Source organism: Vigna angularis, chromosome 6 (assembly GCF_016808095.1).
Source record: "Vigna angularis cultivar LongXiaoDou No.4 chromosome 6, ASM1680809v1, whole genome shotgun sequence".
Lineage (NCBI taxonomy): Eukaryota > Viridiplantae > Streptophyta > Magnoliopsida > Fabales > Fabaceae > Vigna > Vigna angularis.
The window spans coordinates 20,873,393-20,897,580 of NC_068975.1; the positions used below are offsets into that span (position 1 = coordinate 20,873,393).

The 24,188-nt window shown below is 36.4% G+C and overlaps 1 long non-coding RNA gene across 2 annotated transcripts; it reads right to left on the reverse strand.

Annotated features, from left to right (window-relative positions):
- Window positions 1-401: 401 nt before the first annotated feature.
- Window positions 402-4,025, reverse strand: LOC128197318 (uncharacterized). Of its 2 annotated transcripts, none has more exons than XR_008249710.1 (2): window positions 3,727-4,025; window positions 402-721 (listed from the first exon to the last, which is right to left on the reverse strand). It is a non-coding gene; the product is annotated as an uncharacterized LOC128197318 (long non-coding RNA). The 2 variants fall into 2 exon arrangements; XR_008249711.1 differs by having other exon boundaries at window positions 3,467-4,025.
- Window positions 4,026-24,188: the final 20,163 nt, after the last annotated feature.

Below are 24,188 nucleotides of genomic sequence, written 5' to 3' on the forward strand. Positions count from 1 at the left end.
AGCCTTAGTTTAAAGTTAAGAATTCTTTTGTGCAGTTCTAATGAAATAATAACTAGGAATTGTTTGATTTGGAAGGATTGAATAAGCTGAGATAGAATTTAGAAGTTCCTTATGTAACGCCCCGGCAACTTATAGGGAATGTCGACTGCCCCCACACATCACCATGAGGCTTTCCAATGTGCGAACCTTGCACTTCATGCCTCTTGCACCGACGATCACTTCTTAGATAAAACTAAAGGATGTGGGATTTGAAATGCCTTCAAGTATGAATAGTAACGCTTAGGGATGTTATAAGTCCCACATCTCTCAAATCTTCCACTTCTTAAGGGTTTATAAGCTACCTAACTAGTCTAGAAATTAAAACTACAACTATACATGAGCTAACTTGCATTACAAGAAACTTTAATGAGAAGAAGGCTTATTTATTCTTCTTTCTTTTATGTCTAAACTATGTGAAGTCCCACATTGCTTGCACTTTAAAGAAAAAAAGAGTATATAATCTTCTCTACAACCAAAATAAACAAAAAGAAATATAAGAGGCAAAATACAAGCCAAGAAACCTACTTTACTCTTTTTGTGCAAAAGTATAGAGGAGCCAAGAAATAAGAAGATTCCCTTTAGCCATGCTTCTTGTCATCCTTTTATTCTCTTCATCCTTTACCCGATCTATGATCACATCATCCCCTAGGTTGAAGAGGATTCGACCACGAATCTGGAAAATCTGCAAAACGAGAAAGATCAGACACATTGAAAGTAGAATGAACATTATAAGTGCTAGGCAGATCAATCTCATATGCATTATTATTTATTTTGCGTAGGACTTGAAAGGGACCATCTCCTCTAGGATTGAGTTTGGATTTCTTTTGTGAAGGAAATCTATCCTTGCGCAAATCAATCCAGACCCAATCACTAGAAGAGAAAGTGACTTTTTTCCTATGTTTATTGACACTAGATGCATGCTTTTGATTGGTGTGCTCAATGTGAGTCTTGACTCTATTATGCAAATCTTTAACAAACTGAGCTTTGGACACACCATCTAAGCACATTGACTTCAAATCAGGAAGGGGAAGAAGGTACAATGGAGTGAGGGGGTTAAGACCATAGACAATGTGAAAAGGAGAGTGAGAGGAGGTAGAGTTGACAACCCTATTATAAGCAAACTCAATATGGGGTAGCAACTCTTCCCACTGGCGTGGATTGCCCTCAAGACAACATCTCAATAATTGACCCAAAGTTCTATTAGTTAACTTAGTCTAACCATCAGTTTGTGGATGACAAGTGGTAGAGAAAATGAGTTTAGTAAACAAATTGTTCCACAAAAATCGCCAGAAATGACTAAGGAACTTTGAATCTCTATCAGAAACTATTGTCTTAGGTAAACCATGCAGACATACAACCTCTCTGAAGAATAAATTAGCAATATGGACAACATCATCTACTTTGTGGTAAGGAATAAAATGAGCCATCTTTGAAAATTGGTACAATACCACAAAGATAGAGTCCATCCCTCATTGTGTCCTAGGTAAGCCTAAAACAAAATCCATAGAAATATCAACCCAAGGACTACTAGGTACAAGAAAGGGAGTGTATAAGCCATGAGGATGGGTGGTGGACTTAGCATGCTTACATGGAATGCATTGGCTACAAAACTTAGCTACATGTTTATGCATGTGAGGCCAATAGAAATGCTCATGAATAATAGCTAAAGTTTTTGCAATCCCAAAGTCTCCCATCAATCCCCCCTAGTGTGCTTCTTTAATTAAGAGAAAGCACAATGAACTCTTAGGTATACAAAGGCATTTGTTTTTGAAAAAAAAAGCCATTTTTTAGGAAAAAAATCCTTGTGTGGCCCATGAGCACATTGTTCAAATAAAGAGGAGAAATCACTATCTTCTGGATACAATTCCTTGATGTTATCAAACCCAAGAAACTTGGTTTCAAGAGTAGTCAAAAGAGTATGTCTTCTTGATAGAGATCGACTACTATACTAGAAGAACCCTTCTTCTGTTTGATTACATAAGAAAATTGTTCCAAGAATTATGCCCACTTAACATGTCTCTTATTGAGTTTGCCTTGGCTTTTCAAATGTTTCAAAGTCTCATGATCACTATGGATCACAAACTCTTTTGAAAGTAGGTAATGTTGCCAAGTTTGCAATGCTCGAATAAGAGCATATAATTCCTTATCATAGGTAGAATAATTAAGGTGACTCCCCTTGAGCTTCTCACCAAAGTAAGTAATAGGATGTCCTTCTTGAAGAAGCACAACCCCAATGCTTACATTAGAAGCATCACACTCAACTTTAAATGACTTAGAAAAGTCAGGCAAGGCTAAAATAGGAGCATGAGGTAACTTGTCTTTAAGGACTTGAAAACTCTTTTGTTGCTCATACCCACTTGAAACCTACATCCTTATGTCACTTAAAGGGGCAGTGAGAGAAGAGAAATTAGGCACAAAGCGACGGTAAAAACTAGCAAGGCCATGAAAGCTCCTCACATCCTTGATGTTTTGAGGAATAGGCTACTCCCTAATGGCACCTATTTTAAAGGAGTCAACTTGAACTCCTTGGGAGCTAATGAAAAAGCCTAGAAAAACTACTTTCTCCGTGCCAAAAATGCACTTCTTTTTATTTGCAAATAGTGATGCATCCCTTAAAGCTTGAAAAACACTCCTAACATCTATGTTGTTGAAAGGCTTTTGGTCGCACAAAAGTCAACAAACCTAAATTCCCCACTAATATAGTATAGGGGCAACCTAGGGTATCAATCCAAGGACTTGGTACTTATTAAGCTAGAATTGTAGAATTAAATCCTAATTTTATTAAAACAAAGTGGGAAAAATATATAAAACTGTAATCTAAAAAATGAAACTAACTAATAATGCATGTATCTACTTAAATGAATGCATGACACCTAATATAGATTGATGCAAAGAATGGAGAAATATGACTCTGATTTATGCTAAGGAAAACAAGAAAGAATAAAGTGCAATATTTCTAATTCAAATTGACGCATGCAATGAAGAATGCAGATAATAACTACTAAATGCATGAAAGTATGGAATAGGATGAATGAATGATAAGTATCTACCTGTGACCATTATACAAAACTGAAAGCAAATTGCAATGCATGATATTGACTAAAGAATGACATAAAGTAGAACAACAACGAAAAAAATACACCAAAAATCATAGAATCAAATTGCAAGCAAGAAAATTGAAACATAACAAGATTCAGATCCTAATTTCTAAAACAAAAAGGAAATGATTACCTAAACTACAATTACAATTGAAAAGAGAAATTGAAAGAAACAGAGTACGAAACAACTATAAAATTGAGCAGAATTGCATGAATAGTAAAAGAACTTTGTAGGAATTGAAATTTCAAGAGCAAGAACATAAAATTGTGTAAAGAAATAACATAACTGAAATGTATTGAAATTTAAAACTGAATTACAAGAGTTGTACCGAAAATCACAAAGGAATCTCATGGCCTGTCACCCACGTGAGAATTCTCTACGAAATCCAGTATCCTAGAGCAGTGATTCTATCTCTACAAACCTTGAAGAAATCTAAACTAAAGCATGAAGAATGAAAACCCTAAGCTAGGTACACTGTCTGTCACCCAATGTACGTACGTTCTATATTACAAGACTCCCTTTTTATAGGGGAAAAATCCAAAAAACAGAAAAATAAAGAAAAGGGAAAAGGGGGAATGAATCACTAACTAACTCGGAAGCTTCTCGGTTGATCTTCTTTCCAACTAACTTCCTGACACAATAGCTTCGTTCCCGAACCTCCTTGCATCAACATCTCTTTCTGATGATTTGAGCTCCAGCCACGTGTCAAATAATCGCTTCAACCGTCACGAGCCATGGAGTTCACGTCTCTGGTTCGTTGCTTCACTTCGCTGGAACCCTAACTTGAGAGTGAAATTGGGGGAAAAACTTTCAATTGCTCTAGCCTCTCTGCACAAATGAAGCGCGACTTTGAACCCCTTAACTTTTCCTTGACGTAGCAACATGAAATGTTGCGTTTCATTTAATTAGCAAAAGAGCTTCAGCCCAACTCCAGCACCAAGCTTTTTTCCAATTCTACTAGCCCATTTCAGCGCATCAAAATTTCTTTCTTCAAAACGCACAACTTCAGCTTCATTTCAGCCCAGATTGCTTTCATGTGTAGCCCAAAAGTGCTCTTTATTGGCCCAATTCATATCTGCAGCAGCAGCTGCCCAAGTGTAGCAGCCCAATCCTAAAATTTTATTTCAATTATGAACAAATGAACCAATTAGCAATTAAAGCAAGGGTATTTCATCAATTCAAAATTAAAAGAAAAAATAAAGAAAAAGATTTTTATTAAAATATTTTCTAAAAAAAAATTAATATCCCAATTATTAACAAAACTAAAAATTACAACTAAAAACCTATTTTTAACTAAAATTCTATAAAACTAAAGAATTAATAGAAAAACCTAAAACTAATCTACTTCTAGACTATTAGAAACAAAAAGAAACTAAAATTGACTTCTAAACACAAGAAAAGAGGGAAAATCTGAGAGTTATCACATGCAATGGTCAATTAAAGACACACTATAAATGAGAATGTCATCAAAGTAGACCACTACAAGCATTAGTCGAACCAAAATGCATGACAAATCACTTATATAGTCCAAATTTGGTCTTAAAGACGGTTTTCCATTCATCTCCTTCTTAGATTCTAATTTTATTATAACTGCTCTTAAGATCAATCTTGGAGAATATGGTGGAGCCATGAAGCTCATCTAATAAATCATCTAATCTAGGAATGATATGTCTATACTTAATGGTTATATTATTAATGGCCCTACAGTCAGTACACATACGCCATGAACCATCCTTTTCAGGGACAAGTATCACAGGCATGGAACAAGGACTCATGTTATCTCTAACCCATCCTTTAGACAACAAACCCTCTACTTGCCTTTGAATCTCTTGAGTTTCCATGGGATTTGTTCTATAAGCCAAAAGGTTTGGAAGAGAAGATCCTAGTATGAAATCAATTTGGTGTTCAATCCCTCTAATAGGTGGTAAACCTTTTGGAGGATCTTAAAACACATCTTGGAACTCTGCTAACAAACTATCTAACTTAAAAGACTTAAGGACAGAAGTGGTGGTGAGACATTGTGAAGGAAAAACACCAAAAATAAACTCTCTTTTTTTAATAACTTTAAGTACCTCTTTATGAGAGATGAGACAATAATTCTTGACCTTCTCTTTTTCTTCACCTCTCTTGGACTTCATTATAAGGTGTTCCTCATGTATTTCCTTTAAAGTGTGAGGTTTCAATATAACCTTGCGCCCTTGAAAAGTAAAGGACATCCTATTGGTAAGACCATCATGTTGAACATTTCTATCAAATTGCCAAGGTCTACCTAATAGGATGTGAGTTTCTTCCATGGGAACAACATCACAAAGAACCTCATCTTGGTTTTCCAACAGAAAAGGAAATATGGACTTGTTTATTGAACAAGATTTCACCCTCCTCACTTAACCATTGAAGCTTGTAAGGCTTGGCATACATGATAGTAGGCAACTTGAGTTTGTCCACTACACGTGTGCTAGCCACATTGGTGCAACTTCCTCATCTATGATCATTGAGCAAACCTTGCTAGCTATAAGACATCTAGTGTGAAAAATATTTTCTCTTTGAGTTTGATCAAAGTTCTTGTGGATTTGTCCCAATAGACGTCTTATAACTTTGAGGTCTCCATCAAATGGAACCTTGTATTCATCTTCACTAGAGTAAGAAGAACAGTGAGAAGTGTGTGAAGGTGAAGAAGGAGGAGAGTCATTGGTGACAACCTCTTCTCCTCTAATGCACATTGCCCTTTTGTTTGGGCATGCAGATGCAATATGACCATGACCTAAGCACTTGAAACATTTAATTTGCTAGAGCACAAAGGTGACCTAGGCTTAAAAGAAGGCACATTGTTAGTACAAGAATGACAAGATTTATTAGTGTTCTCCCTAGAAACATCTTTATCCTTCTCCGTTGATGATGAGCTTTTGTAAAAATTTTCTTTGGAAGAGGTTGAAAACTTGTTGCGGTAGGACTCTTTTCTTAAAATTTGTTTTTCCACTATCATAACCCTATGCACCACAACATCTAAAATCTCATTATCATGGAGTTCCACAATATCTTGTATGTTTCTATTAATAAATCTAGCTATCTTAGCTTGATCGCTCTCAATTGTGTTAGTACGATATAGGAGCACTTCGAGCTCATGAGCATACTCCTCCACACTTCATCTACCTTGAGTAAGTCGTTGGAGCTCAACCAAAAGGTCCCTAAAGTAGTGTGGAGGTACGAAGCATTGGAACAAAATGTCCTTAAAATGTTCCCACGAGCTCGCATGTGAGCCCATGGTGGTAATGTTCATCCTAGTTAGCCATTGCATGGCGTATCCCTTTAAAGCTAATGTAGTTAATTTTACATGCAAAGAATCATCTACACTATACAAATAAAAAAACTTGTTGTACTTTAGCTAGCTAATCTAGAAAAATAGAAGGATCTTCTTCTCCTTTGAAAGACGACAAATTCAACTTTGACAATTGGTCAAAGGCTCTATCATCTTGATGCTTTTTGAAAGGGCCATGACCATGAGGAGTAGACTTGCGCTCTTGGTGTCCATATGCTTGTTTTCCTTTCATCTTAATCCCATTTTCCATCCTCCTACTAAGAGAGTCAAGTTGATGTTTAATTTGTTGAAGTGCCTTTGCCATGTCCAATTTGCTAGAAGCACTTCCTTGATAGCTATCTCCATGGGAGGATGATTGTCGTGAACCTGCAAACATTTTGCTAACGCCAAATAGCAACAAAAACACACAAAAAAGAGGTTAGAAACATCAGCAAAAATCATGTGAAAAAAGCAGCAAAGTCACTCAAAAGTAGTAGCACTTTGCTTGGCTCAAAGCTCACGATTTTGGCTAAAAATAAGGAAGGATCACTCCAACTCACTTGCAATCTTCACTCAAGGTAGAATGGTGTCTCAATCACAATTCAGAGCACTTAATTGGTGGAGAAAACAAGTGAAAGGATGTACAATCAACCTCAACAAATACAAGGACACAAGCCAAGAGACATACACTTCAAGAGGCCAAAACTCAAGTGAAACTACTAGACAAATGATGTAAAAGGAACCTAGTAAAGCAAGAAAATTTGGTATAGAAAAATGGTAGCACACTAGAGGACTAACAAAGACAAAAAAAAATGAAAAGGAAGGAGTCAAAACAAAGGCACATGTTAAAAATACTGCAGCAAAAAAATATACACAAATAAGAGGCAATCACACCAAAAGCTCTATGCATACATGAATAGAAAGATCTAAAAATGGGTGGAAATAATTTGGCATGCTTCAAACCTATAGGTTCTGTAAATTGAGAATAAGAGAGTCTCAAAATTAAGCTGTCAAACACACAAAATAGTGGAGCAAAGTCTCGGCCAGACATGCAACTCAAGCAAACAGATTTGGATTTTTTTGGTTCATGTAGTTTTGTATTTTGGCTAGTCTCGGCCAAGCAGGGATAAAGTAATTATGTGTGTTTGATCAAAGCTAAAATTTGGTTTGTTTAAGACCTCTACTATTGCAGAACATACAAACAAAGCATACACACTTAAATCCCAAGGTGATCCATCTCAATTCAGCATACAAGAGCAATGATGCAAAGGACTCTTAGTAAGTGCAATTTCAAGAAAATATTTCTAGAAAACTCTTAAAGAGGAAGCACATATGACTCAAAGAAAAGGTTAAACAAGAAATAAGGACTCTAAATAGACCAGTCAAAAAGAAGTTAGAAGTCTACTTGTTGAAGACTTCCAAGATATGCTTATTACTTGTGTTGTGAGGTATTATTTGTAGCCTCTATACAACAGCGTTTGAACCAATTCTAGGCACTTTATTGGAGCCTTCGATCAACCTTAAGAGTGGCTTGATGGCCTATAACGTCTAGGAGATAAAATACAGCCACCAAAATACACAGAATAGCAAGCACATATACAAACAGATTAGGAATCACTTAAAAAGCAAGCAACCAGTGGAGTAGTGAATGAATTAGCACCAAATGCACATTGTAAATGATGGATTTCAAATGAAATAAGGACTGAATATTATTCCTAACATGTAAACAAAACTAAAGAAAAATATTTCACTGAATTTAGAGTTGAAATGTGAATCTGTTTGGTCCCTCAAGAATCAAAAGCCTGGGTGGAAATCTTTATGGTTTGGTAATTGTTGATGACTTTTCTAGATATATCTGGACCTTTTTCCTTGTTGTCAAAAGTGACACTTTCAAGTTATTCAAAAACTTTGCATCTATGATACAAAATGAAAAAGACCTCAAGATCAAGTCAATCAGAAGTGATCACGACAGGGAATTCCAAAATGAGAATTTTGAAAACTACTATGCTGAAATGGGGATATCTCATAACTTCTTTGCTCCTAGAAATCCATAGCAAAATGGCGTGGTTGAGAGAAAGAACAAAGCCTAAAGGAGCTTACACAGACCATGCTACTTGAGAGGGATATGCCTAAATATTTCTGGGCAGATGCAGTCAATACAGCCTGTTACGTGTTCAACAGAACAATCATTACCCATATTGAAGCTTACACCTTATGATTTGTTTAAAGGAAGAAAACCCAACATCACACATATGAGAATCTTTGCAGGAGAAGAACAGGAAAATGAAGACATTCAAGAGAATCAAAGTCCAAAGGTCACTGAAAATTCTCCCAAAACTGAGCCTGTAAAGGAATGGAAGAATCCTAGAAACATGTCCACAAGAAATATCATTGGTGACATCTCTATGGGTGTATCTACTAGAAGACAGCTCAACCAATTCTGCATGAATGTAGCTTTTGTGTCACAAATTAAGCCCAAGAACATAAATGATGTATTGTCATATGAGAACTGGTTCATCGCCATGCAAGATGAGTTGAATTAATTTAAGAGAAACAATGTATGGGAACTTGTTCCAAGGAAAATGACTCAACATGTCATTGGAACTAAATGGGTATTTCGCAACAAGATGGATGACTCTAGAGAAATTATTAAGAACAAAGCTAGATTAGTTGTTAAAGGGTACTGCTAGGAAGAAGGAATCGATTATGATGAGACGTACACTCTTGTGGCTAGATTGGACGCAATCAGAATTCTCATAGCTATTGCATCAATGATGAAGTTCAAGTTATACCAGATGGATGTGAAAAGTGCCTTCTTGAATGTCTATATCAAGGAAGAAGTGTTTGTTGAACAACCCCCTGGCTTCCAGGACGTTAAGTTTCTTGATCATGTGTTCAAGCTGAGAAAAGCATTGTATGGACTGAAGCAGGCACCAAGATCCTTATATGAAAGGTTGAGGGAGTTTCTAATCAAGAAAGGTTTCCTAAGGGGTAAAGTTTATTCAACTCTTTTCATAAAAAAGTTTGGGAAAGATCAATTATATGTACAAATATATGTTGATGACATTATATTTGGTTCTACCAATCCACTTCTATGCAAGAACTTTTCAAAAACTATGTAGGAGGAATTTAAAATGTCCATGATGGGAGAACTCAATTCCTTGGACTACAAGTCAAACAAGAAGAAAATGGTATCTTCATACATCAATCAAAATACTACATTGATCTTCTAAAGAAGTTTAAGATGAGCGAGTGCAAAGAAGCAGCTGCACTTATGGCAACAAACTCTTATCTTGACAAGGATTCAAAAGGTAAAGTTGTTATTAAAAAAATGTACAGAGGTATGATTAGTTCTTTACTCTATCTTACTGTTAATCGTCCTAAGATCATGCACAATGTTTGCCTATGTGCTAGGTTTCAATCTAATCCAAAAGAATCACACCTTACTGCTGTAAAAAGAATTTTAAAATATCTAAAAGGAACTAGGAGTCTTGGATTAGGGTACCTAGAGGTGCGAATTTGTTCCTTGAAGGATACAATGATTCAGATTTTGGAGGTTGCAAATTAGATAAGCAAAGTACTACTGACATATGTCATCTTCTAGGTTGTTCACTATGTTAGCAAAATGATGAAGATGAAGTTTTGATGATGTCCAAATCAAGTCAAGAAGAAATCAAGATTCAAGATGTTATGAAGACTTGTATTGCTATGGAAAGCTTTTGTAATACTCTTAGAAATATGTATAGGACTTAGATTAGAAAAAGAAAAGTGTTTTGTAAAATTACTATAGTAAATCATTGCAACAAAACACTATAGTACTATTCACATGAATAGTAACACTATTCACGTGAATAGTGACGGTTAACGGTAAGAGTATCGCACTTAACACGGACGTGGGAGAAACTAGTCATTGAAGAAACTAGCCGTTTATGGCCGTTGGAGAAACTAGCCGTTAAGTTTGTCTTTTAGTAAATGGAAGAGCCTTTGGATGAGTCTATAAATAGACTCTCATTTCCTCTCAAGAAAACAATCCAGAACCACTACTCTTCCCTTGTGCTCAAATACTCAGAAACTCTTGAGAATTGTGTGCTCTTGCTCAGCTAAGGAAACTCTGTCTGTAGAGTTGGTGATATACTGCTACGGTGATAGAGGAATAGCTGGTTCATCCTTGGTGTGTCTAAGGAGGTGTCTGGAAGAGGAAGCTCTGATACCAATTGATGTGATCCTGCCATTTGAATGACTATCAAAGCAAGCTCTGATACCAATTGTCAGAAGCGGCTGCAGCGGAATGGTTAGCGTGGAATAACAAACCAAGAGGGTTTTTAATACTAACTTGTGCCTTTTAAGGCTAGTTTCTTCAATGACTAGTTTCTCCCACGTCCGTGTTAAGTGCGATACTCTTACCGTTAACCGTCACTATTCACGTGAATAGTGTTACTATTCATGTGAATAGTACTATAGTGTTTTGTTGCAATGATTTACTATAGTAATTTTACAAAACACTTTTCTTTTTCTAATCTAAGTCCTATACATATTTCTAAGAGTATTACAAAAGCTTTCCATAGCAATACAAGTCTTCATAACATCTTGAATCTTGATTTCTTCTTGACTTGATTTGGACATCATCAAAACTTCATCTTCATCATTTTGCTAACAATCTCCCCCTTTTTGATGATGATCAAAAACTCCTTGATTTAAAGCTTTTGGTAATAATATGTATTTAAAACACAACTTATGGAAGAAAGAGTGCATTAGTGAATAAGCATAAATAGCACAAATAGGAAAATAAGCTTTAAACATTTTCTCCCCCTTTTTGATCATAATTAAAAAGTTGTGTTTGATGTACTCCCCATAAGATAATACTCCCCCTTAATAAAAGCATGTATGCATATGAGCTAAAAATATTTCAAATTTAAAGATTCATTCAAACATGCACAATAGGATATTTAAAGCAAATATTTTTAGGAGAAAGAGCTTATAAAACATTGTTGAGATCTTCATCTTGAGGGTTGTCATCATTCTTTGCTTCATTTGTTGTCTTCTACAAATCTTCATCATTGCCTGCATGTAATTCAACTGACTCAAGAGGTTTTGCCTCAAGGTCTACAATTTCATCAAAGACAACATGCACACATTCTTCTATTTCAATTGTTTTCCGTTTGAAAACTATATATGCTTTGTATATTAAAAAATTGTTCCATATTCTTTGAAATAAAAATTTCTTAATTCTTCTTTTTCAAATATTTAAAACAAAAACAATTTTTAAAAATTTTCTTAAATATTGTTTTAAAGAAATTCTAAATTTTAAACAATAGGTACCCAACTATTTTGTATGGGTCCTTTGGGTTAGTTTGAAAATTTGAAATCATTTTACAACCCAAATATATCTACCACTTGGAACACCATAATGCTTAATTTTACATTTGTTTGATGTATGACCCTTTTTCATACAATAAAAGCATGATACAACATTTGTGTTCCTATAAGTTGTTCCTTTTTCTACCCAAGTTCTACGGGTTCTATGATTATGTTTATTTTTAATTCTAGGAACATACTTATTTTTAACAACCTTATTTTCATTAGTTTTACTACATTCTCCTGAGGTTGTTTCATCTAGTAGTTTCTTATGATTAACACAAGATGCACATTTATCACTACTAGTAAATTTACCTTTTTCATAAATTAAAACTTTATTTTTCAAAATTTTATTTTCTTCAAAAGTATTTTCAAAATTTAATTTTAAATTCTTATTTTCTTCAAGAATATTTTCAAAATCTGATTTCAAATTTTTATTTTCTTCAGAAATATTTTCAAAATTTAATTTTAAATTTTTGAAATCCTTTTTCAATTTCTTATGAGCAAGATCTAGTTTTTCAGATTCTACTATTAAAGCAGCATAAATTTCATGCAATTCATCTTCATCAATATGATCAGAATCATCAGAATCGCTAGAGGTACTTACTTGGCTTCCAGCGTCATCGTTCACTACTAAACAGATATATGCTTGCTCATCAGAATCACCCATACTTGATGTTGTGCTTGATGAAGAGCTTGAATTATTCTCTTCCATGATCAAAGTATTCGTTTTAGCACACCCGATTTCATCTCCGCCTTCATGAGTTACTCTTAAAGTTTCCCACATTTCTTTAGCGTTTTTGCAGACAGAGACCCTGTAGAACTCATCAACAGTCAACGCTGACGCAATGATATTCCGGGCTTTTACATCATTCTGAGATCTTCTCTTTTCTTCAATGGTCCATTGGTCACGGGACTTTGGTTCCTGCATATTGTTAGTTGGAACAAAAGGACCAAATGCAACAGCATCCCAAATATCTATATCAATAGATTCCATAAAAATTTGCATTCTAACCTTCCAGAATGCGTAATTTTCACCTGTGAATAGTGGTGGTCTATTGATAGAAGCACCCTCTGCAAAGGTTTGATGTGATCCTGCCATTTGAATGACTATCAAAGCAAGCTCTGATACCAATTGTCAGAAGCGGCTGCAGCGGAATGGTTAGCGTGGAATAACAAACCAAGAGGGTTTTTAATACTAACTTGTGCCTTTTAATTTCTACTCAGTTAAACTTACTTAGCAATTAATATTGACAAACAAAGAGAGTAAGGTTGAGAGAAATTTGCACAGATGATTTTATCCTGGTTCGGATCTTACCAATCCTACGTCCAGTCGCTTATCTCAAAACAAGATAAACAGTTTCACTAACACAAAACAATTACAAACTACAATCACAAAGATACAATTTGTAAAAGTTTAGAAACCACCTCTCTTGATGCCACAAGAGATGAGACAACACCTCCTTTGAATCTTCACAAAGGATGAAACACTTCCTCCGAATACTTCACGAAGGATGAACACCTCCTCCGAATACTTCACGAAGGATGAACTTCCTCTTCCAGACACCTCCTTAGACACACCAAGGATGAACCAGCTATTCCTCTATCACCGTAGCAGTATATCACCAACTCTACAGAGGAATAGCTGGTTCATCCTTGGTGTGTCTAAGGAGGTGTCTGGAAGAGGAAGTTCATCCTTCGTGAAGTATTCGGAGGAGGTGTTCATCCTTCGTGAAGTATTCGGAGGAAGTGTTTCATCCTTTGTGAAGATTCAAAGGAGGTGTTGTCTCATCTCTTGTGGCATCAAGAGAGGTGGTTTCTAAACTTTTACAAATTGTATCTTTGTGATTGTAGTTTGTAATTGTTTTGTGTTAGTGAAACTGTTTATCTTGTTTTGAGATAAGCGACTGGACGTAGGATTGGTAAGATCCGAACCAGGATAAAATCATCTGTGCAAATTTCTCTCAACCTTACTCTCTTTGTTTGTCAAAATTAATTGCTAAGTAAGTTTAACTGAGTAGAAATTAAAAGGCACAAGTTAGTATTAAAAACCCTCTTGGTTTGTTATTCCACGCTAACCATTCCGCTGCAGCCGCTTCTGACACACTAATCTCTTGGCATTCAAAGAAATAGGCTTGTGTGGAACTGTCCACTAATGAAGCCGAGTACATTACAGCAACAAGCTGTTGTGCTCAGTCTCTTTGGATAAAGAGTCAGCTTGAAGACTATGGCATTTATTTAGACCATGTACATTTGAAATGTAATAACATGAGTGCCATAAATTTGACAAAGAATCTCATCCTGCATTCCAAAACTAAGCACATTGAATTAAGGCATCACTTTATTAGAGATCATATTTTGAAAGGACAAATCAAAATTGAATTCGTTGATACCTTACATCAATGGGCTGATATTTTCACAAAGCCTCTAACTAAAGAGAGATTTTATACTATAAGAAATGAACTTGGAATACTTGATCAAAATTGTATTAAATAACATTGAATAATCATATTGTATGAATGTAATGTTATTTTCCTGTCATACACACTATTGCATACTCATACTTATTTGATAACTCATGTTGCTTCACAACTATTCTATATTATTGAACTATGTAGGCAGAGTCATTCGTTCTAGGAAGTTGTCTCCAAGGTTCATTGGTTCATATCAAATTCTGAGACGAGTAGGGCCAGTGGCCTATGAGATAGCTATGCCTCCTCAGCTGTCAAATCTACACCCAGTGTTTCATGTCTCACAACTTAGGAAGTACGTGCCTGATCCATCACATGTGTTAGATGTGACATCCGGGCACTGACGAGGGCGGGGAGTGACGTCGGTGCAAGAGGCATGGTGCAGGGGGCACAGACAAGGAGCGGCTCCTGGCAGCTTCGGGTGGAAGGGGTACATGGACGAATCGAACATACACCGGAATGAGAGGGATCTGGAGACTGTGTAGGTATGGGACTATACAGTTGAAGGATAACTTAAAGGAATTGATTTGACTACTCATATCACCAAATGCATTTGCTTTTCGGTAGTGATGAACGGGTCGCACCGCTCACAAAAGTGTTGATTGCACGAAAATATGCAGTATAATTACTAGGAAGTGACTCCTAGGTCGTCTCTCAAGGACCAATATTGTGGTGGTTCAAGTCTTAGATTTTAACATGAAGTGGGGGGTGTGAATGTTTTGATGGAGAAAATTAAATAAATGCAGTGAAAATAAAGTTGATGAAAATGTAAATCAAGCAGTGCAGTAAAAGTAAAACTAAAAGACGTAAATCGTAGAAATAGTAAATGTGCAGAAAACGGTAAATTGCAGAACAAATAAATTTTTAACAGAATTTAAAATGCGCAATTTGAAATAAGCCATGAATTTAGATGAAATTGATTTGAGCATAAACGATTCTTGCAGTGAATTGAAAAGTGAATTGAAAACTGACAGTGATTTGATCAAAGATTTAAATGCAAAACGGTAATACGAAGATGAAGATAACGTTCAAGAACATCAACTGAAAAACACACAGACTGTAACTTAAGATTCAACCAAACTCGAAAATTAAACAACCCAAAACCTCCCCAAAGGGGGAGGGGGAAAAATGAAAGCTCAAACGTAAATTGCTCTCTGTACTACACTACTCCTACTCCTAAATTCTACTGAGTTTTTCCTTCTCTGCCTGCTGCTTCATTTATAGCCCAAAACTCAGACCAACTCCCGTGACTTCTCATCTTGCCCGTGACCTTCCAGCTTCTTCTCATTTTGCCCGTAGCTTTCACGTTTGTCTCTAATATGCAACTCCTTATATGTGCCAAAGTCAAGAAAGTGGGACCCTTACTTGTCTTCTTCCTCGGCCGTGAGCTACTCCTCTTTTCCAGCCAACCATTTGCAAAGAAACCGTGAGTATCTTCTTCTTCCCAAAACCGTGAGCCTCCTCATCTCACCAAGCTGCCGGGTTTTCTTTTCTCCAAGACCAAGCCGTGACCAAACTTGCTGCTGCATCTCAAAACCGTGATCTTCAACTCCTAGGTGGTGGCTGGAATACAGCACCGTTTTCCATTTCAGTTTTCACACGTCAAGCCCCTCTTCTTCAATCGCCGTAGCTGCTTCCTTTGCTGGACTTGCTTGCTTTGTGGTGCTGTTATGGAGTTGCTGCTGGATATTGCCTTTTTTAACTAAACCAACCGAAGCATCTCCTCTGCTGCCATGGCTTTGCTGGATGTGCTCTCTATTCATCAACCGTGGAATCCCATCCAAACCTCCGTGCCTTCCTCCCTCTTGGTGGCTGGACTTCTTCTTCAAACTCAGCTGCTGGACGTTGTTGCTGTGTGAAGGCTGGTTGTGACAAAACTGCTGCTCTTTTGGTGGTTCCTTCCCAACTTGACACCACACGCTTCTTGCTTCCAGCCGTGACAACCTTCCTTACCGTCCAGCCAGTTTCCAAAGTAAACCATGCCTCCACTTAACCGTGTGCAGCTATCCATGTGCATCCCATGCTCCTCTTTAATTGCTCATGGACCATGTTGAAGCTTTGCTGCTTTATAAATTGGAAATAAGACTTGAAAGGTGTTCCCCAAGTTCCGCGAGGGTGGCGGCCAGCTGCCAAGCCAATGATAGTGCTTCTACAAAAATACTTGACATGATTCCCCTGGACCGTCCCTCTTTTCTCCAAACTTTCCCTGTCATCTTCACTAAAAATATTAAAGAAAGGAAATATGGCTGCCACCTCTTTGTCTCCTAGCAAAAAAAATGAATATTAAATAGTATAACATGTGGAATGCATGCACGGCTGGTGTGATGTTATAAGCTAAATGATTATTTAAAATTCAAGAAAAGAATTGCTTAGTGCTTGCTTTCTCTTTCACGTAATCATTTTCTTTTTCAAAATAAAATCACCTCCTCCTAAGCAATTAAATGCACGGTGCTGCTTTCTTTTTAAAAGAATATGAAATTCACATCTTCTCAAGCCATCTTCGAACACATAATTAAATAAATTTTCAATTTCTCATTTTAGTTTAAATTGTAATTTATGAGAAATTTCACTTTTGAAGTCCCAAAATATTATCCAAAATTTTCTCTCAAATTACTCATACAAATAATTAGCTCAGATAATTCAAAATAAGTAAAATAAGAATTTCTAATCGGATTAAGCTCAATTCAGTAAAATAGGAAAATACTGGACAATTAAGCACAATTCCGTGATTAAATCTAGCACAATAAACTAAGTGCAGTGAAGAAAATAATGATTCATCAAAATAGACCACACTTAGTCTTTTGCACTCCTGGGCAAAATTAAGACGCAAATCAAGGAATGGTTCAAAGGACTTTTAGGGAGGTGACACAAACTCAGCAGACAGAAAAATAAAAACTCACAAGAAAACACACAGAATTTACACAGATCTCAAGAGTTCTGGACAGAGAAAAGAAGTAGAAAATATCCAACACAAAATCACAGAACAGATACTTACAGAAATCATCCAAGAAATTCACAGTATGGAAAAATAATTAATCAGCTTAAGAGGTGAATTAAAAATAACAAAACCTCACAGATGCACTCACAGTGTTTCTCTCAAGTGTCTAGGGTAAATCACTGTCACTCAATGCACTGAAGAAAGCAAACACAAATAGACTTGGCAAGCTTCTAATATCAACACTTAAAACATATGCATGTTCAGATCTAAAGGTCTTTCAGGGTTGTAATGGGGTCAAGGACAGGGGAGGATGAATATAGATAAGTAGCTACAGATCAGAAGAAATAGAGGAGCACTAGGGAACAAGTGTAAACACAGTGAAATTACGCCCAAACCTCTAATTCAATCCTCTTCTCGACTCCATTATTCACAAAATTGTTTTTTTTTTCATTTTTTTTTTCTTTCTCATCATTTTCATTTTTCATCCTGTCTCTTTTCTTTTTTTCTTTATCACACAACAGGATCATATTTTCTAAAACAAATCAAAATGAGGAACCAACTCGCCAATTTATCAGAATCACCAAGGAGACCACACTTTTTCATAAAACACTTCTATAGCTCCAGACTTTCCTAAGGTTAAGGTAATCATGGTTTTTCACTTAGGGCTAGTGTATGAGCTTGAACACAAAGAAATGGGGAAAGTATAGGCTCAAAGGGGTTTTCAAAGGATAATAACAGGGTAGGCTTATTTGGCTAAAGAGGCTCAAGAAATAAAATGCCTTTATCATTTTCTAAGCATGCATATTCATCAAGAATTATCAAAAAGAATCAAGCCAAGGCATATGTGCAAGCAATCAAGATATATATCACACAAGAAAGAAAATTAAGTGGCTCAAATTCTCACATAGGGTATTTTTGTTATACTCAATTCACCCTCTCAAACATCATAATAATCTTCCCAAGCAGAGAAAAGCAAGGATTTCAAACCGTAAGTATTACTGAAGTGAAGGAAAAATCTACGATTTAGACATCATCCAGAAATCAAGAGAAAAATGTAAAATTTATTTCACACAAACACACAAAAAAAAACAACTTAAAACAGAAACAATTTAACACTCAAAAAAAAAAATTTTAACACACATAATAAAGAAAAATCAGATTCTTCCCCAGTAGACCACACTTAAACTGCACATTGTCCTCAATGTGTCATAGTTATCAGATTAACAATTTAGAATAATCAAATAAGATAGACTAGTGTAATAAAAGTGGGGAAATGGGAAGAATGAAAAAGAAAGGAAAGCGATTATTTAACATTACTATTTTGACATCATTCGCATCATCATAGCATCCATCAGTAAATGCTAATATTTCTTCATTGATATCCCTCAGTAGGCACCAATGTTTGTCATCTTTATCGGCATCCATCAGTAGATGCCTAATCACCCAACATGCTTCAGTAGATGTCGTAGAAGCATCCTTCAGTAGATGCTACCATTACTGCCATCAGTAGCAGTATTGAACCTAAAAACTGAAACTTAAACACACAAAGAAAGAGAAAATTAAATCCAAAGCAAACCAAACAAATAAATTAAAAAGAAAAAATCAGAAAAATTGTGCTATCATCCATTGTAACACATCCATTAGTAGATGTTACAAAAACATCTATCAGTAGATGCTAATTTGAATCCTTTTAGCATCCCTCAGTAGATGTTGTCCAGGATTCATCAGCAGATGTTGTGGAAGCATCCTTCAGTAGATGCTGCAAAACAAAAATCAAATCCATACACAACTAGGTCCAGAATTTCACCTAGTCATGCACTTAGTAACAACATCTGAAATGATAGTACAAAAATTTCAAAACACAAAATATTCAAGCAAACAAAACACAAATAAAAAAAATAGAAGACGAGACATATATTTACAAAACGAAAAATCTAAAACCAAACTTACAATACTGGTCCCCGGCAGCGGCGCCATTTTTTGATGAACGGGTCGCACCGCTCACAAAAGTGTTGATTGCACGAAAATATGCAGTATAATTACTAGGAAGTGACTCCTAGGTCGTCTCTCAAGGACCAATATTGTGGTGGTTCAAGTCTTAGATTTTAACATGAAGTGGGGGGTGTGAATGTTTTGATGGAGAAAATTAAATAAATGCAGTGAAAATAAAGTTGATGAAAATGTAAATCAAGCAGTGCAGTAAAAGTAAAACTAAAAGACGTAAATCGTAGAAATAGTAAATGTGCAGAAAACGGTAAATTGCAGAACAAATAAATTTTTAACAGAATTTAAAATGCGCAATTTGAAATAAGCCATGAATTTAGATGAAATTGATTTGAGCATAAACGATTCTTGCAGTGAATTGAAAAGTGAATTGAAAACTGACAGTGATTTGATCAAAGATTTAAATGCAAAACGGTAATACGAAGATGAAGATAACGTTCAAGAACATCAACTGAAAAACACACAGACTGTAACTTAAGATTCAACCAAACTCGAAAATTAAACAACCCAAAACCTCCCCAAAGGGGGAGGGGGAAAAATGAAAGCTCAAACGTAAATTGCTCTCTGTACTACACTACTCCTACTCCTAAATTCTACTGAGTTTTTCCTTCTCTGCCTGCTGCTTCATTTATAGCCCAAAACTCAGACCAACTCCCGTGACTTCTCATCTTGCCCGTGACCTTCCAGCTTCTTCTCATTTTGCCCGTAGCTTTCACGTTTGTCTCTAATATGCAACTCCTTATATGTGCCAAAGTCAAGAAAGTGGGACCCTTACTTGTCTTCTTCCTCGGCCGTGAGCTACTCCTCTTTTCCAGCCAACCATTTGCAAAGAAACCGTGAGTATCTTCTTCTTCCCAAAACCGTGAGCCTCCTCATCTCACCAAGCTGCCGGGTTTTCTTTTCTCCAAGACCAAGCCGTGACCAAACTTGCTGCTGCATCTCAAAACCGTGATCTTCAACTCCTAGGTGGTGGCTGGAATACAGCACCGTTTTCCATTTCAGTTTTCACACGTCAAGCCCCTCTTCTTCAATCGCCGTAGCTGCTTCCTTTGCTGGACTTGCTTGCTTTGTGGTGCTGTTATGGAGTTGCTGCTGGATATTGCCTTTTTTAACTAAACCAACCGAAGCATCTCCTCTGCTGCCATGGCTTTGCTGGATGTGCTCTCTATTCATCAACCGTGGAATCCCATCCAAACCTCCGTGCCTTCCTCCCTCTTGGTGGCTGGACTTCTTCTTCAAACTCAGCTGCTGGACGTTGTTGCTGTGTGAAGGCTGGTTGTGACAAAACTGCTGCTCTTTTGGTGGTTCCTTCCCAACTTGACACCACACGCTTCTTGCTTCCAGCCGTGACAACCTTCCTTACCGTCCAGCCAGTTTCCAAAGTAAACCATGCCTCCACTTAACCGTGTGCAGCTATCCATGTGCATCCCATGCTCCTCTTTAATTGCTCATGGACCATGTTGAAGCTTTGCTGCTTTATAAATTGGAAATAAGACTTGAAAGGTGTTCCCCAAGTTCCGCGAGGGTGGCGGCCAGCTGCCAAGCCAATGATAGTGCTTCTACAAAAATACTTGACATGATTCCCCTGGACCGTCCCTCTTTTCTCCAAACTTTCCCTGTCATCTTCACTAAAAATATTAAAGAAAGGAAATATGGCTGCCACCTCTTTGTCTCCTAGCAAAAAAAATGAATATTAAATAGTATAACATGTGGAATGCATGCACGGCTGGTGTGATGTTATAAGCTAAATGATTATTTAAAATTCAAGAAAAGAATTGCTTAGTGCTTGCTTTCTCTTTCACGTAATCATTTTCTTTTTCAAAATAAAATCACCTCCTCCTAAGCAATTAAATGCACGGTGCTGCTTTCTTTTTAAAAGAATATGAAATTCACATCTTCTCAAGCCATCTTCGAACACATAATTAAATAAATTTTCAATTTCTCATTTTAGTTTAAATTGTAATTTATGAGAAATTTCACTTTTGAAGTCCCAAAATATTATCCAAAATTTTCTCTCAAATTACTCATACAAATAATTAGCTCAGATAATTCAAAATAAGTAAAATAAGAATTTCTAATCGGATTAAGCTCAATTCAGTAAAATAGGAAAATACTGGACAATTAAGCACAATTCCGTGATTAAATCTAGCACAATAAACTAAGTGCAGTGAAGAAAATAATGATTCATCAGTAGCCTGACTCATAAGAACTCCATGGTTAAGCGTGCTTAGCTTGGAGTAATTCTGGGATGGGTGACCTTCTGGGAAGTTTTCTCAGAAAGTGTGCGAGTGAGGACAAAACACACTGGCCTAGCCTCTCCCAGTACGGTGTGGTTCGAGGACGAACCACAAAAATTTTGTTGTTGTGTTTTAAAATATTGAGTCCGACTATTTTATTTAAAAAAAAAGTCGATATTATAGATAAAAACTTCATACAGTCATCTCATTACTTAAAAACACTTCATCTCTCAAAAACTCTCTTTACCTTCTCTTTATAATTTCTTCCCCTTTGATCATTTGTTTGACAATCAGAAAGTTCCTATGTGATCACCGCTGAGTTGTCTTGACTATCCACCGATCAATTTTTGTGGTAGAGTGGGTAAGTTTCCACCTCTTTTCTCGGTTTATCTTAGGTTTATGATCATGCACACCCAATCTACCCACATATTTCAATTGAGCTTCTCTTTGGGTTCTTAGTTAATTATGGGTCCTAAGATTTCATCTCAATTTTCATTTCGTCAATTGTAGGCGTTTTCCAAAATTTCTTCGTGGTGGGAACGTCGGGCAAGAAATTGTTGAAATATCTTAGCTTTCCCCAAGGTAAGGGAAGATAATTTGCTTTTTATAGCTATTGTAAGATATTTGAAATCTATGAATTTTGTGTATGTGATTATATGGTGATTTATGATGTTAAATTTGGAAAAGTGTTGAATGCTTGTACACCATGAGGTGTTTGAAGAGTTATAAAGGTGCGGTTGTTGTTATGAGTTATTGTATGATGAACTTAATGTGTGGTTGAGATAAAAGGTTATTAATAATAATGGCGGGAAAGGTATGAAAACTAAAGTCTAGTTTTGTAACTTAAATTGATGAAGTGGGTATGTCAATTTTTGAAATAATGAGAATATTGTGGAATCTACAGTTTGTTAATTATTTTGGAGTGGTTTATGATTGATCATCATCATTAGATGGTTACAGTTTAGAAGGTTAAGGGAAGAAGATAAGATAAGTTCAAATCTTACTTGTTTTGAAGTGAAAATTTGGAGTTTTGGTAGGTGGATTTGTGAATAAGTAATGGGTTGGGGAAAAAGATGTTTAGGGGTTTTTTTAAAGTCCATTTGGACTTGTGAGAGGGATCAAACAAGTAAAATTTGGTTTATTATGCAGAAAAGTGTTGGTAAGGCTTGGTTGAAGTGAATTTAAGTCCATTAAGAGGGTATGGGTAATGAATTTAAATAGGGGCAGTTATGTGGAGTGGGAGTTGGATTAGAGTCCATTATTAGAGTCCATGATTTTGGGTAGCTTATAGGAGTGAATTTGGGTTTTCATAAGTCAATTGGGGTTTGGAGTGGTCAATTCAAGTAAGAAGTATGTTTTTAGATGTTTCTCAGCGCCTAAGAGTGTTAAGGAATCATTTAAACTTCTATACAGGGTTACCAAAGTAAAAATAGGTGAATTTTAGGACCTGGTGCAGCGTTGGACACCCTCCATGGGGCCCTTGGGCGCCATTTTTGCAAGAAGAACTCGCCTGAGCGCCCCTGTTCCAGGGGTCTGGCGCCAGGGCACTCCTTTTGGGGCACTAAGCGCCATTGGGCAGCTTTTTTTTTTTTTCTTTAGTTTTCAAGATCTCAAATTCGGAGTTCCAGTTATAAGTTTTTCACGTTCTTTAGGTCGTTTTAGGGGTTTTTAACCCTTCCAACACTATTGGTGAGAGTTTCAAAGTTGTTTTCCTTACCTTAATGTGAGTATCAAGATGCCATGAATAAATTGTGTTATTATGCGATTTCTAATGACTTATATAAGTGTTTTTATTCCTTTAATGTATGATAAGTAGTCTCATGTATTGGTGTACTATGTGAATGTGAAGTAATATCAATGGTTTCAAAGGTATAGAATGAGGTTATCAAGGTATGACTATTTGTTTTTGAATGAGAATTCCAAGGAGGAATATCTTGTCGGGAATTCAAGTATATAAATAGTATAAATTGTAAGAAGCCGATATGGGGTTATTCTGACACTCTAATCATCATTCATATCAATTAGAGAGTGATGAGTCATGTCGTGAGAGGAGCAGGAGGTTCTATCCTGGGTGTCTGATGGAAGCAGCTCCACTAGTCACAGCAAAGCTCTCCTCGACTCAGAAAGATGCAGCGGATTGTGAGAAGTTGATGACTGATCTAGTGCACGCAAGGTGTTCGGTGAAATGTTTTGTGAAGTATGGAGGTGTGCGTGAAGTGTCTCCAACTAATGAGGCCTTCAAAGAAGGAAGGAAGATAGAGGAGGATGGTGTTAAAGTGGCACAAGCAAGTGAACTCGAAGTCAGAGTGGCTGGAAGAAAATCAACAACATTTCTCTATTACATTCAAGTTGAATTTACAAAGAGGAGAGTCTCTCTTTTATAGAGGAAGAGATGACTCTGAAGTTCCTAGAAAGCTAGGAAGATGGCAAGATACATGTGCTGGAAATGCTACCAAGCATGAGTTACACGTTCCATACAAGGAAAACATTAAAAACGTGCTTTAAAACTTGGATGTTGGTGAGTGGCAGCGATTATTTGGTCGGCTTCCTTTCTTTGCGTCCTTTGCTTCCCTTAGTTCACCAAGCTTCTTTGGCTGATTGGCTATGGTTTCCAAACCTATTTTTGTCCTACAAAACAATGTAAATGTATTAAGTAAAGTAAACATTCTAAGACTTAGAAAGAAAGATCCTTTTGTTTAAAAGTCCTTATTCAACTTCTCTTTCTTAGTCTTAGTGTTAAGTTGATACTT